Genomic DNA, 16,365 nt, shown 5'->3' on the forward strand with positions numbered 1-16,365 from the left:
CCGCTTAATGAAGGGAGTTTTACACGTTTTGTTCTCCAAAATTCATGAGACCGTCAAATATTTCCGTTTAAGACAGTTTTCCGTTTAATAAAGGGGCCGTTGAAGACAGGTTTTACTGTATATTCACGTCCCTTGCATGCAGATGTGGTTGTTTTAATTTTCTATTCCACTAATACAAATGTCAATACTAAGAAAGGATAAAAAGAACTCCAAACCAGTTACAGTAAAAGCTCTTTATTGCGGGGTATATGTTCCATAAATATGCCGCGAATACAGAAACCGTTGATACGGAATGGTAATTTATATGGGATTATAGGAGATACGTTCCTAGGTGATAAAATAAAAAAACAAATACATATATAAAAAAATCAATTTACTGTAATTGAAGTTTTGACCATATTGATTAATTATTATCTTCAGGCTTAGGCAATGGTTTGAAGAATTTTGTAATTTTTTCTTGCTTGGCAGTTTTTAAAAGCTCCTTCAATTCACTGATATTCAGCAGTGGCATTAGCAATTTGCCTCTTAAAAATAAGGCTTCGTTCCATAGACGGATTAATTTTCATAAAGAAATCACAAAGCTCATTTGCCACTCTTAAACCTTCACTAAGATTTTTCAAATTAAATGTTACGTTTCCAGTGCTTGTTGAAGCCTCTTCTTCAATGGGCTGTGAATTTAACATTTCCTCCAAGTCGGTTTCAGTCAAATCTTCATCTTGCGATTCAAGCAAGTCCTGAATGTCACTTGATTTTATCTGTTCGAACCCATCTCGTCCTGTTCCATTCGCAATTTCGGCTATGTTTGCAGTCAAAGTTTGAATTTGCACACATTCTTCGTCATTTTCCGCAGTCAGAGCAGGCCACAGCTTTTTACAGCATGACTTTAATGTGTGTGGCTTCAGTTCTTCCAATGATTCTTTTATGTTTACGATGCATTTTGCTATGTCAAATTTCTTCCAGCATTCCATAACATTCATATCAGCAGTGGCAGCGGTTAGAAGTTAAAAGTGGGGGGGCAAGACATGATCTGAACAATTGTATATCAGTGTTAGATTTCCTGGTTGTTTCTAACACTGATGAAAGGTTGTATAAGTAAAAGGATACTATCTTTTTTCACTTAAAATATTGTATATCGTATTTTTGTTTTATTAAGTAAATTCATAAGAGCAATACAGGTAGGTACTAGCTCTTTATACTCTTAAACAACGAAAGTGTAATAAGAAATTTGAGTTCTTGCTCATGAACATCTTAAAATTCTGTCTGGAAAATTGTGTGACAGATTATTTAATAAATTTACAAAACAAATAAATAGAAGGGATAATATTAATCGTAGTAATGAATAATGACGCTTATTTTGAAGAAGTTATATTGAAACTGGGAATTAATGAAGAACTTATACTTTTAATTCCACGCATGCCATTAAATGAATGGTTTTACTTTTAGAAAATGAAATATAGTATGTACTGCAAGCATATGCTATGACATTTAAAGAAATATGCAATTGCAATATTAATTGCTTTGAATTGCAATTAAAACACAATTCTGTAGTTTTCTTAACTCCACGGGAAGAAGAATAACCAATACGTACTCACGCAACGGCAAATATCATATGGCACCATTGCTTTCTATGAAACAATAATACATTCAAAACCATTACCAGGGTGTCCACATTCTGGAAAATAAGTCAAAGTCAGGTAAGTAAAAAAGTATCAGGTGAAGTCAGGGAAATGCCAGATTGGCCAAGGAAAGTCAGTGAAAAATCGATTTAGGTCCATTGTTCAATTACTGAATTTATGAAATAGGGTTGATTTCTTTACTGTTACTATGTAAAATGGGGTGTTCTTAATGATGATATTGAAGGAGTCAGTGTTCTCTGATATAGTTGTTGAAACTAATTTTCTGCGAGAAACACATCTAACTGCATCCTAGCACATTTGCTCAAAAGGGTAAAGGCTGTTCTAGAGGAATTGCATGGTGCCAAGAGGATACCTGGACAAGTGACTGAGAACGGGAATAAATAGTATCTCCAGCTCACAGTGAAAGCTCAGACTGAAGAATTTAAGGAAAATTCGAATGAATTCATAGCTAACGACAGAGATGGTATTGAACTTGATGAGTTTTTTTTTTTTTTTTTTTTTTTACTTAATCTCAGGAAATGGGAAGAACTTCGTTGACTTATGGCCAGTTATGAAATGTGTTTTATCTTCTTTCACGGAAACGTATTTTTTGAAAGTGGTTTCACAATAAATAAAATTCTCATTGCTGACAACTTACAAGAAAAATCTCTGGTGGCTCAACGGATCATATATGATTCTGTGATGAGAATAGGTGGATCATCAATGAATTCAATGAGAAGTTCAGTGAGACAATATCAAGTGTATTTGGAAAAGAAAGAAGATTCAGCAACAACTAAAGGAGCTAGAGGAAGAAGAGAAGATAATTAAACTGCGGAGGCAACAAGAAGGATATTCATATTCAGATCAATGAGAAGAAAACTATGCGAGAAAGGATAAAAACACATTTCTAAATGGGTTACATTTAACAACTGCACCAGCAAAAATATGTTACATAATATGTTTTTTTTAATAATCAGTAAAATCATGTATGAACTGTTTATTACTATAAGCAATATTATAATGCTGTGTAATTGGTATTATAATGTGTAAGCATATAATGTGAATTTTTTTTTTCATATCGTAAGTACTCTGTATACTGTACACTTTCGTTTGTAACTTTACATTTTGTGTAATAGGTAGGGCTAATCAATATCGGCACAATGTACATGTTTGTAAATTTACATTTCTTTGGAAAGAAAATTGAAAAAAGAAAGAAACAGAAGCGGAAGAGAACATGGCCAACTATGGGGAGTGTGGAAGCTGGGGTTTCTTTCTTTTTTCTATACTTTTAAGTTATCCAGGGGGGTAAGGGAAATCTGGAACTTTCGTCATGGAAAGTCAGGGAAAAGTCAGAGATTTTTTCTCCAAATTGTGTGGACACCCTGTTTACATTTCCAAATGAAACTATATAAATTAGGGCGTCACGTCAAAAAAGTGGGGGGGGGCAACTGCCCCCTCTTACCCCCCTAATCGCCGCCCCTGCATATCAGGATTACATTCCATATTATCCAATACGATTTTGAAGGTTCGTCTAATGTAATAGAGCTTAAAGGCCTGGATTATTCCTTGGTCCATAGGTTGAAGCAAAGCCGTCGTGTTGGGAAGTAAAAATGTCACTTTTATATTTGGATGCATAGTTTCAAGTTCGCGAGGATGACCTGGTGCATTGTCCAAAACTAGAACTGCTTTAAAGTCTAAATTCTATTTTTTTAAAAATAAGTTTCAACTTCAGAAACAAAACAATCCCGGAACCAGTCTCAAAAAATAGCGCTTGTAACCCACGTTTTCTTATTAGCACGCCAAAACACTGGGAGGTCGTCCTTGTTTTGATTTTTTAAAGCCCGAGGATTTAACGATCTGTGAAGCATAAGTGGTTTAATGACACAATCTCCAGATGCATTAGAACATAGCAGCAGTGTAACTCTATCCTTTGCTGCTTTAAATCCAGGAGCAGACTTTTCGCTTTTAGAAATGAATGTTTTGTTTGGCATTCTCTTCCAAAACAGTGCAGTTTCGTCTGCATTAAATACTTGCTTAGGTTTGTATCCTCCATCAGCTACTAAGTTTGCAAATTCTTCTGGTTATCGTTCTGCTGCAGCAGTGTCTGCAGATGCAGCTTCTCCAACGATTTTAATGTTATGCAATGATTGTCTCACATTAAATTTATTGAACCAACCTTCCGATGCTTGAAATCCTCCATCTGTACATTCACCACTACAACTATCAACAGGTTCTTTAAAATGAGCGTAAAGACGCTTTGCCTTCTCCCGGACCATAGGATTACTCAGGGGCACCCTTTTTTGGTTGCGGTCTTCGATCCATAATGACAACGCCGCTTCCATTTTTTCTATTGCTGGATCACGAACAATTTTCGCTGACAGTCAAGTTGAAGCTACAGACGACCTTGTTTTATCTTCGGATTTTTTTATTTATCGATCGTATAGTTGATTCGTTGACATTGAATGAGCGTGATATGGATGCAAACGACTTTCCAAGGCGTAAGCGATCAAGCATTTCTATTTTCACTTTAAGTGGTAACACGGATTTTTTTCGTGTCGAAACTCGTTTCTCATTTTTCTAGTTGACATTACTATATAAATTAGGAAGACAGCGATAGAGACGTGTTACTCGATCACAAATTTTGTAACGAATGGAAAGACGAAACAATAAAACACGCAAAGCGGCTCTTACCAAAGGACGGAACGTCTAATAATGTGGCTACATTTAAAAATATACTTTATTCACTGAGTAATAAGGTTGCTTTCATTCTGCTTGTTTACATTCTCAAAAACACCGATCGCAGCCATGGTGGAAAGACTACAAGGTGGATGCAATGCAGTGCTACATTCTTGTCGCTCTGGCGCATGACGTCATCTTGGTCGCAGACGTGGCCAACGAGAGGCAGATAAACTTTTAACAAGCGCTTGCTCGCTGCTATCTCACACGCAAACTTCTCTTGTATTTCTAGTGATCTTTAACAAAGTGAAAATTTTAGAACAAACAGTAATTATGTAAACGTAAAGTAATCAATGATTAAGCTAAGTGAATTCAAAGAAAGATATTTACAATAGCAAAAGAAACAGTAATATCAGTTCATATTAAACAACTTTGAAGCTTGAACAAGCCAATATTGCTCACTACATTTTCTGCTTTTTCTTTCTTTCTTTTCTTTTTTAACATCTGAAGTATTACACTTGAGTATGTATAGGCCTGAATAGTCTATAACACAGTGTGTCGTTAATGCATTTCATTATTATATATTTAAGTATGCTCAAGTATAATTTCGTAACACATTGATCGGTTTCGATTTACTATTATTATTTTACTTGAAAGAGAATTCTTTACTGATGATCCCACATAAATTTTGAGAATATCTCAGGGGCGAATTCATGGTTTTCGTAAACAGCGATGCACGTACGTGTATTTTCGTTGTGCTTGGAAAGGTATTTTTTTTTTAAAGTTGCTCCAACCTAAGTTTCACCAGAATCTCAGGGGAGGTTAAAAAGTTTATTGAGCAGGGACGCACGTATTTAATATTTTAAACATCGTTTATATTTTTGATTTATTTACAGATATTACAGCTAGACTAGAGAACATGTAAACCATAAAATTACATAAATTTCTTCATTCTCTTGATAAGTTTTCTCTTTTTTGTCCCGTTGACTATAGAAGACAAACGATTAATGCAAGTGAATGATTATGTGGAATTTTGTGGAATGAGAATGCGGGAGTACTCAGAGAAACTCACGGACACGAGGTTGTCCACCACAAACTCACTTGGCCGGGAAGTGAACTAGTACCCTTGCACCAGAGGTGAGCCTGCTGCCACTGAGTTACTGTGTTTCACTGATTGTTCGAGAATCTACCATATTTCTACATTTACTGAGTCATTCTTAACTTTGTAATTCTGGAGGGGCGCCCTAAATATGTATATATAATTATCCAAAGCTGTGATTAAAATGAACAAAAATTTCAAAATCTGAGTGTAAAAATGTATCGACAATGTCGCCCTGACATGGTAGGTGGATGCTTTGTTCTCTTGATGTAATACATTGTTATATATCTTTGTAACGTTAATCGTTATTACCAGTGGCGTATTTACGATTTTGTTTCGGTAGGGGCTTTGCTAACTTTCGGGGGGGCTTTGCCTGAAAATGTGAAAATTCTGTAAGATATTTCATTTACTTTACTATACTAAGTAAGATTTCGGGGGGCTTAAGCCCGGAAGCCACCCCCCTAAATACGCCACTGGTTATTACGAACCTTCCATTCGTTAGTTAATTTGAAGTGCAACGTCCCGTTTCAGCACCGAGGCTACAGGGATGCAGACCTCCAGAATGAAATGGGACCTGAACTACTTTAACGCGTTCAATGCTCTCCATATGCTTAATTCGAGGGAGGCAATGCCCGTTAGAACATCGTGCCTCCCTTCTCGAGTTACATGCCTGCCTCTGTTGGGGAAAATTTTTCTCAATATCTTATGTAGAAGGAAATGATGATAGAAATGATCATCTCTGTCGCTCCCCCTCCCTCATGATTTCGAATCCGGGTCTTACCTCGAAGTTCGTCTTTTTAAATCATACTATCGGACTTTTGTACACAGAATCAACACAAGCTATTGTAGCCCTATATACTACTATTACATACTATTAATACTAAAAAGAAACTACATAATGAAATCGTGTTTACAGAAATTCATTTAACATTGTATTTATTTATTATTTTTATGTAAAACCGTATTTTAGGTTTATTTTGTCCTGTTACCTGCAAGCTAAAATCCATTTCTGGAGACATTCCCCCACTTTTTGAGGAAATCTGAAATATTTTATATTAGTTCCCTTAGTTTTTCTGTAATAATTACTACAACCGTACACTGCACAGTTAGGCATTCTCGATATTATTTAACAGAACAAAGTAACAAAGAATTTCCACTTGTCACTTCTATCCGCGCCTTTTCCCGTTGTCCCTTGCAACCCAGATGACGTCACAGCCACGACAGCGGTCAAGGCAACATGCGCATGCAACCACATTTTAGTCTTTCCACCACGATCGCGGCGAAGGTGGCTTATGTCAAAATCCGAACCAATACAGCGGCGATATCATTTAACAACATAGGCAAAGTTATAATAAGGTCTATTTTACATTTTATTGGTCCATTTGACGACGTTTACAAAGAATATCTATTGGAATCCTTTTTATTATTATGTATGTACGTACTGATTAGATCCGCGAATAAAGAAATCTTTAGCCGCGAATATAGGAATTGGTTCGCATTTTTTTAATCCGCGAATAGTGAAAACGCGAATGAAGGAAGTGCGAATAAGGAGCTTTTACTGTAAATATACTTTGCAGTGGGAGAAAATTATACTCTTTTTGCATTGTCAGATAACCAATAAAGTTCGTTTGTCTTATTATTATAATTTATTTTTAACTTCGGCAGCCCTAATTTAAGAACATGTATTTCGAAAAATACATTATGTATCATATCGAAGAGGAACCAAGTATTACACAAGCCAAATAACTTTATCTTATTCGTCAGCAGCTAACACTATAATTATGCATTTATAATTATCGTAATATATATATATATATATATATATATATATATATATATATATATATATATATATATATATATATATATATATATATATATATATATATATATATATATATATTACGTTTTCAAATAATTTCTCTGCTTTCAAATAATTATATATTCACAAACAAAGGGAACCTCACAGTCCATTGGCACAGAAACTAAAGGGCGCCATTAGATCTTGCACAGTATGAATAAAATCGAATGAGATTCATAGAATTTATCTTGTATTATTCTTCAATTCTTTTCTTTACTCTACTCTAATTTCTACTAGAGCAGAGTAGATTAGAATAGAGTATAGAATACTAATACTCTAATTTCAAAACATGTGAGCTCACGATGTCAAAATTCAGTAAAGTAACCAGAACATTTTAAGTAACTCCTCAAGATTTTAATCATTTTAGAAAGTTGGGAAATATTAGATATAATTTATTTCCTTTGATTAGACAATCAAAATTAATTACAATAATTTCGCTAAAAGAGAAAACCACTTATAGGCTTTATATTGCTTTCAAAGGAGGGGTGGGGCCGCGGTGGCTCAGTGGTAGAGCGTTCACCTCTGGGGTTTGAGGTCCCGGGTTCAAACCCTGCTCCCGCCAAGTGAACTTTGTGGTGGACAAGCATCGTGTGCGTGGGTTTTCTCGTAGTTCTCCCGTTTCCTCCCACTTTCTTCATTCCACCATTTCATTCATCTCTCATTATCACCGTCTCCTTTAGCCTAACCGGCATAACCGTGGGACGTAAAACTCACAAATTTCATTTCATTTCAAAGGAGGGGTATCGATAAGGGCCGATTTTGGTCCCCCTTTGGAATGAACTGATTCTCAGCTATTTTGTAGTTGACCATATGTATTTTATGGAAACCAGCATAACTTGGCTCTTGCACTCTTCTATAGGTACATAATTGTGGCGCAACCTTGGGGGTAATGGCGAAAATTGCATGTTTTCGACATTTGAGGGCTGATTTCATACAGAGCGCATGTGAGTGGCATGATTTCCACTGAATATGTTGTGAAGGGATATAAGAAGCTCATGTTGGGCTAGATTTGATTAGGTTGCTGCCTTGCGCTCATAGTAAGAAAAAATCGCTTTCTGTAATATCGGGAGTATTTCGCGAATATGGTAAAAAGCCAAAGAAAGATGGTGCAAGGCGGGTAATCTATACCAAACGAGAAGAGTTATTTCTTAGGGCAAGAGAGAAGAGGACTAGGGAGCCTTTGACAGCCCATTCTGATACATGTTAAACACGGAGAAGGCCCCCTTTAAAGTCCATAGCCATGAGAAAGATATGAACTTATGTGGTTGATATGTGATTGTATGCCCAACTCGTGCCGGGAAAATAATCGCCCTTGATTATGTTGCCGATTGAGATCGCAGACACACTTGGGCTGATTGGTTGAAAAAAAAGTGCGTGTTTGAATACAAAACGAAAGCATATTTACTATTTGTAGGACTACAAATGGCATGGACGCGAGTATTGTCCTTTTCTGTCATCTACGCTTTATCCTTCCACGTTATATGTGAATCAAGATGGCATCGTTTGTATTATACGTAAATTTAAACAAGGAACAATAAAACTTTAAAACGAAAAAAGCGTTTAACACAACGCTAAACATGCAAGCATTATGCGTACCGTTATTAGACGTCGTCCTCCGCTTCCTCACCGTCATCGGACCAGTCGTTCGTGACCACCCTCAATGAGTCCTATAGAAACGCGTCACAGTTGTCGGAGTACCGTGTTATTGTTGCTCTTTTGGTGATGTGCTTGTAGTACCCAAGGTACCACAACACGGAGGCTACATGCGCGCAGCAGCCGACTACGCGAGCTCCAACCTTGCACTGACAGTACCACCCACTTATGCCACAGTAATGGTACTCGATCCACAGGAAATATTTCTTGGACATCACATGGCGACTTTGAAGTAATACCCGTAAAACCCCATCGCACTCCTTGTGTGTATACAGCTTGTACATTCCATCGTCCGCCTCGTGCTCTGCAGTGTAGGATTGAGCTTGCTTCAGTTGATAAACGCCCATAGTGATATTTTTTGACGAGTTTTCACGGAGCACTCTTTCCTGCAATTTATTCGGGGATTGCGAGAGCCGTAACATTCTCTGTGCGACTATGTTGGCGTTTTCTGCATCTTCCAGGGTCCTTGGAGGTCTGAAGGCATTAATTATGCTGCACACTCTTCTCGCATAATCCCCAATAAATGGTATGTGTGAGTTGGGAAGTACATTCGACAATGCTTTAAATGTCTATGAGCCCGTTAGCAGCACATCTAACGGACGTTACTAACCTAGACTCGTTGGCTTCATGGCTGGTATGTTGGCTTTTGTTTTGCAGAAAATGTAGCATTTTAACAATGAGATCCATGTCTTCCAAGAATCGCACAGCATCTCTGAACCCCATGTCAACAATCAAAACATTACCTGTTCTCAACCAGGATCTCAAACCCTCGGCAGATGACTTCATGTGTCCTGTTATAATAGACGAGTCATTGTTTTTACCATCTGCATAAAACGACCCTAACACATCAAGTATATGCCCTGTTGTGCTTACAATGAGGAAGGGTTTGACAGCGGGCGACTTTTGCGCAATGGGAAAGTTATTCTCTGGAACTTATAATTTAAACTCTTTTCAATATAAATATATGCCCCATCTAGAACGAAGATTGCCTTGTCTTTCCTGTCCACAAAAACAGTCTTGGCAAAGTCCCTGGTATGGTACTTAATTAAATCGTCTCTGGAAAGATGTTGAAGTTCTAGATGTTGTGGAACAAATGCTAACATGAGGGCTTTACGAACAGAATGAACACACCTTTGAATAACACATTTCGGGAGGGCAAACAGCGTCGAGAGGACATGGTAGGACATCCCAGTTCTAAGTCTCATGAGGGAAATAGCAATAGACGTCCTAGAACTCCGATTTGAGGTATTTCTCAAATGGCAGTCCACACTGTTCAATATAACACCGAACTGCTCAATTGTCACTCCTGTTAAATTCCAGTAGTCTGCACTAGTTAAAACGCCAGGCGTATCAAAATCCATTCCTTTGCGGAATGCAACTGATCTCAAGCCATCCAGCAACTCCTGTACTTCTCCAGCATTAACGGGGCATTCGTTTGATGTTTCTTCAATCACAGTCCCAGGTTTAAAATTGTGTGAGTCCAAATGATCGTAATACCAACGCGCACCTTTGGGAATAATAAAGCCGTTGTCAACATAAAACTGGCATCTAACTTTTGCAGGTATTAATGAAAGACACGTCTGAGATTTGTTACAAACAATACATTTTTTGTGAGACAGGGTAGCTCGTCCAACGTTTAGCTTGAGTTTCTCCACAGGCTTGACAGTTTCTAAATTGTCACATGTAGGGGAAGTTTTTCTAGAGGTTGCTTCAGCACAATGAGGCTGTGCGTTTTTATCACTGAGAGTGGTTCTCGCAGAGCTCACCACTCGAGAACGCTTGCGAGTTAGCCCTTTCTTTGATGGTTCTAAGTGACATTTGGGGCATATCCGGCTACCTATTACCAAGCTCGCTTTTTCCCTTCAAACATCGCAGAATTGTGCCACTAGCAATTCGAATTAATTTCGATTTACGTACACGAGCACCGCACGCATCACAGCATACCTGCTTAGGCATATTCCACCACAAGAATGTAAGCAAAATGCAGTAGAGTTCGTATTCGAAGCAAATGAACTTGTTATTTTCGAGCACTAGTAGCAGTAAAAACAAAACAACACTGCAGTGACAGCACACGGGAGAAATGTACAAACAAAACACTAACAGAAAACAACATCTACAAGCACTACAAAGAATTCACTTTTCAGAGACAGAGAAAGGAGCTCGAAAGACGTAATAACCCAACTGAGGATTCAATACAGTCTGCAATGTATCGCACAAGCGATATGAGTCACGCGATATTCAGACAAATAGTAGGATCCCTCTGGTGATAATAGGTTCACAATCAGTCTTGTCTTATTGAGAAGCCCGTTTGTTTGCTTTGTTTCTTATGTTTCATGCAATAGAAACATAGAGAAACAACCAAACCAAACCAGCGTGTTTATCTGCAATCTCACTAAGCAACCTACTCGCAGCCACTTATTTTTCCGACACAAGTTCGGTCTACACTCATCCATACACTAATTACAAAATCATTGTTTTCATGATTTTGCATTTCAAGAGGGCCTTCTCCGTTTTTAACATGTATCAGAATGGGCTGTCAAAGGCTCCCTAATCCTCTTCTCTTGCCCTACGAAATAATTGTTCTCGTTTGGTATAGGTTACAAACCTTGCACCATCTTTCTTTGGCTTTTACTATATTCGCGAAATACTCCCGATATTACAGAAAACATTTTTTCTTACTATGAGCTCAAGGCAGCAACCTAATCAAACCTAGCCCAACATGAGCCTCTTATATCTCTTCACAACATATTCAGTGGAAATCATGCCACTCACATGCGCTCTGTATGAAATCAGCCCTCAAATATCGGCTGATGAAATGCAAATTAATGGCTGATGACATGCAATTTTCGCGAAAATCGGCCATTACCCCCAAGTTTGCGCAATAATTACGTAACTATAGAAGAGTGCAAGAGCCAAGTTATGCTGGTTTCCATAAATTACATATGGTCAACTACAAAATAGCTGAGAATCAGCTCATTCCGGGGGGGGGGGGGCAAAATCGGCCCTTATCGATACCCCTCCTTTAGAATATAATATAGTTTAATGAAGATAATAATTCGCGGGTTGAAAAAGGAACAAAATTTTAAATTTTCAAAACTTTCTTGAGATGAAGTAAATATAAATGTATCTCTTTCTTTTAGTTTAACAGCAGAAGAATTCCAATCTTACGTGCTTATAATATGAATACTTCTTAGATAATGAGTCATTTGTGCATAAGAAACAAGTTTTTTCTATGCAGTGAGGAACAAATCGTCTTTGGAATCCATAACTTCGTTAGAAAGTTCTGCTTTAACAGCTGTTGATTTTCGTAGTGTAGCTAGAGAAACTCGAAATCTCGAGACTGTAGAGACAACATTGGATAGTTCGAGTCAAACTATATTTTCATAAAAGATTATTTCTTGTCAACCCCTACTTTAGGTATAGAAACCTTTAATAATATTAATTAGTTTACGGAAAAAATCAATGAACTTCTTTGTTTTTAGCAAGAATATTGAAAGTTCCAATCCAAGACAATTTAACGAACTGAAAGAAAAATCTAGCGAACTGAAGGATGTGAACACTATAAAACTATCGATATTAGTATATAGCAAATGTTTTGTTTTGAATATGGAACAAAATATGTGTCAGGGCTCCCGTGTTGCTACATTGTTAGTGTTCGCGCCTCACTGCGAGAGGTCAGAGTTCGATTCCCGCTTGAAGCTCGCGAGCAGATGTGATTCCACATTAAGGTATCGGTCCACACTTCATATAGCGTCCGTGCTAAAAGGGACGGTAAACTCAAGAAACTACAAAAAGAAAGATGTCTTTGCTAGTTGAGAGAAGATTTTCGTTAGGAGGGTAAACTTGAAAAACTTAATGGCGGTATTCAGAGAGAATTCGTTAATGAAGGTTTAGCTACAGACTCGTTAGTGGCATACTAGCTCTTTACTAAGGAAGGTGTACTTTTTGGTATTCAGAGTCTACTTTGAATACAACTAAAAAGTTGATTTGGGTATGATTAACTAATATAACATCAATGCATTGGGTGAGAAAACTAAATGTGGCAACTACGGAAAAGTACATGAGCGAATGCGTAATCTATAAACGTGAAAATACATGAAATCCGAAATGTTGTGTCGCACAAGCTAAACCGTGGCTAAAAGGGTACCCTCTGCTCTAGATTAATTAGTGACATGTGATTAACTTCGTCAAATACTACGTCCTAATCAGAGTCTCTGAATAATTACACTTATATATATATATATATATATATATATATATATATATATATATATATATATATATATATAACAAACCTTTAGTCAAACCCGAAATAGGACATTAATCAGACGTCAAAACGACTCTGCATAAGGCCCAATGATATTAGTAAAGAAGTTTGGGAATGATTAAAGAATTCAAAAAGATAAATTTTGACATGAGATTGAAGTTTTAAATAAAATCGCCTTGCAGATGTTATGATTTTTATTAAACAAACTGAATCTAAAGTTATCAGCATCCAGAAAATTTATATCCGATTTTCACGTAGTAACGCTGATAACGCTCCTACTCGATACGTTATAAAATGAAGAAAGAGAGAAAATGTATCATGTTTCCTTCTCCTAGATCGCTGCTTCAGGGAACTACAGTTAAACGGGAATGTCAGTACAATTAGAAGCCCATACCATCATTGACGACTGTACCCTCACGTTGCCAGTGTTAAGTATGAAATGAAACTAAAGTATTAAAAAAATATAAAAATTTCTTGATTTCTTAGACAATTTTAAATTATTTTAACTGATTTTTCACAATGTTGTCATCGAATATAACCAGATTTCTGATAAATTTGGTAACTAGAAATTGTAAATACTAATTATTGACCTTTATTTACTCTCATTACTGTAATTGTTAATCTTACTTGCACTTTTTGAATCATTGATCATCTTGAAATGCAGGAAACGTACTTAGAGCTTTATTTATTTAATCCTTTCACTATTACTAGAGCAACCCAAAAGCATAAAAAGCATAATAGCAATTTAGACATATGGTTGGTACCTTGAACGTTGTTGTGGCTATTTAAGGGTCCAGAAGAAACTAATTTTAAAAGCATAATAAACCATAATTTTAGAAAATAAAGCATAAAGCATAATTTAAAATATATAGCACAATTCTTGTAAAATTCTGTTTAACTGCAAGTTTAACATACTATATTAATATTTTTTTAAACCAACATTTATAAAGCACAATCATTGAGAACATAACAGTGCAACAATGAAAAGCTAATTTTTATTTCTGTAAACTTTTCGGTGTAATCCTTTGATGTGGAGAAAAGAAAAGGAAATGAAGAAATCATTCCGCCAACATTGAATAGTACACAAGAACTCCACACTATATTGTTATGTGCACCTCTTGAATTTGAGCACTTTTTGTATTTTTTGGTGATATCTTTTACTTTCCATTTCTGTATATCACCTCTAAGGCGCACACTAGTGAAACAAAAACTGCATAGCATATCGAGTAAAGCATATCTCTTTACAATGAATTAAGTAGAAATTTCATTAAATATGAAAGAAACTGGCTGCATAATATATTAATAAATAGATCAAGATATTTAGAATATTTAATGTATAGTAAATATTTTACATTATACACGATTAACATAAAACAATGACTGAAATTAACAATAAAGCATAATAAAGCATAATTTGGATGAAAATAAAGCATAATTACACAAAAAATAAAGCATAATGTGGATTGCTCTAATTATTACGAAGATTGTATGAAGACAGGGACTATAAAGTGGCCAGGGCGGGTAAAGTGGTCATCGGTACTGTTCTTGCCTATATATACCTGACGCCTATCGCAAGTAGGTCCAATCAGTTGCGCTAGTTGCCATTGTAGTTCTAGACGACAAAGAGGCCAGACGCAATTGTTGTTCATCTTGCATGAAGAAATAGGTGTTTTCATCTATTGTTGATCTAAGAGTACGTAGTAGTTTAACAATGATTTTCTCCCAACTATATAGAACTTGATGAAATGCTTCTTAATAATTTTTCTATTATTTTGTGGTGTTTAAGTTTTGTTGTTCAAAGCGAAAAAATAAATGCACAGTATGGCGTGCAATGGGTCGAAGTGGTCAGAAGCAGAGGCGGGTGAAGTGACCATCTCACTGTGCCTGTGGCCACTTTGTCCGACGCTTGCAATTGATCCAAATATTGCTAAATTATGTAATAAATTAGGCTTAAAATTTTAATTGAAACAGCGATTCACCTATTATATACATGCAATGCTGGGTACGCTCATATAGACTTAGATCTATATTCTTGATCGAAATAATATAGAAGTTATTAAGCTATTTTGTTTTGTTAGCAAATACATGCATTTGACTATTTTGAAAGGTGGGATTTTGGTAACTTCTATTTGAATTCTCTGTATTCAGGATTAGCTTATTTCCTTATGACTACAGGTAACCTAGTAGAATAACAGTTTCTGCCAGTTTTTTAGATTAGGTGGACTCTTACTCTCTGGCTCTAACCTCTTGACGTTTAAGGCGTGGCCTCTTTCTTACAATATTCAATGAAAGTTACACGAGGTTTTCTAATAGTCGACACTTAAGATAATTTTTTTTTTTTTGCTAGCCAGAGGCTAGCATCCTCTTAGAGGGCTACACCCTCTTCTAGGGGGGGGGGAGTTTATGGGATAGGGCTTAAGGATTAGCAGGTTGATGGGCTAAGTGATTTTTGTATATTTATTATTATTTATTTATTTATTATCACAAACCTGGACATTATGATCTTTGCGATCATAATCATAAAATTGTGGTAAGGTAAACATTTATATATTAAGTAAATGATGAGTTGTTACGTTAAGAATGAAAGGAACCTAAAGAAAGAGATGAAAATATGAAGAAAGTAACCACAAAAAATAGATAAATAAAGAAATATAAATATATCGAAAGTAACATGGAGAAATATAGATATTTGCATACACATAAAACAAACTTCGAAATATAAGTATAAAATATTGATGGTGTAGAGATTAGTATATGTTCAGCTATGCTTTAGAATATAATGAAGGTGAGTGATGGAGTGAGGTGCGATACACAGGACAACACAGGAGATGTTAGCAAGACAGATGAAGTTATCTTCTGCCTAGGGGCTGCTCTAGGCTGGTGAGGATATAAGGAGCCCTGTTAGAGACAGAAGGACTTACTGTGCTGAAAATGATGGAAATAAGTGAGGTAGATGGGCATGAATTTGATAGTCGTCGAGTAACAGTAAATCTGGGTGTGCAGGTGGCAGTGTATAGCAGTAGAGAGTGAATAGCAGACTGAGTGGGGAGTAGGCATAGCGAGGACGAACAGGATGAAGAGCATGATAGTGCATTGTATCGAACTGTTTTAGCTTGTAGGCCCCAGGTAGTGCCAGTTAGGCGCTTTAGGAGGTTCAGGCGCTGATAAGCTTTGGCCGCTACTTTCTTCAGGT

The 16,365-nt window shown here is 36.5% G+C and overlaps 1 protein-coding gene across 3 annotated transcripts in view; it reads left to right on the forward strand.

The window, feature by feature from the left end:
* Window positions 1–16,365, forward strand: part of LOC145683917 (trypsin inhibitor-like) — a 472,745-nt gene that overhangs the window by 337,541 nt on the left and 118,839 nt on the right. The window lies entirely within an intron of this gene.

The sequence above is a fragment of the Thermobia domestica genome, chromosome 4, assembly GCF_964235325.1.
Source record: "Thermobia domestica chromosome 4, izTheDome1.hap1.1, whole genome shotgun sequence".
Taxonomy (NCBI): domain Eukaryota; kingdom Metazoa; phylum Arthropoda; class Insecta; order Zygentoma; family Lepismatidae; genus Thermobia; species Thermobia domestica.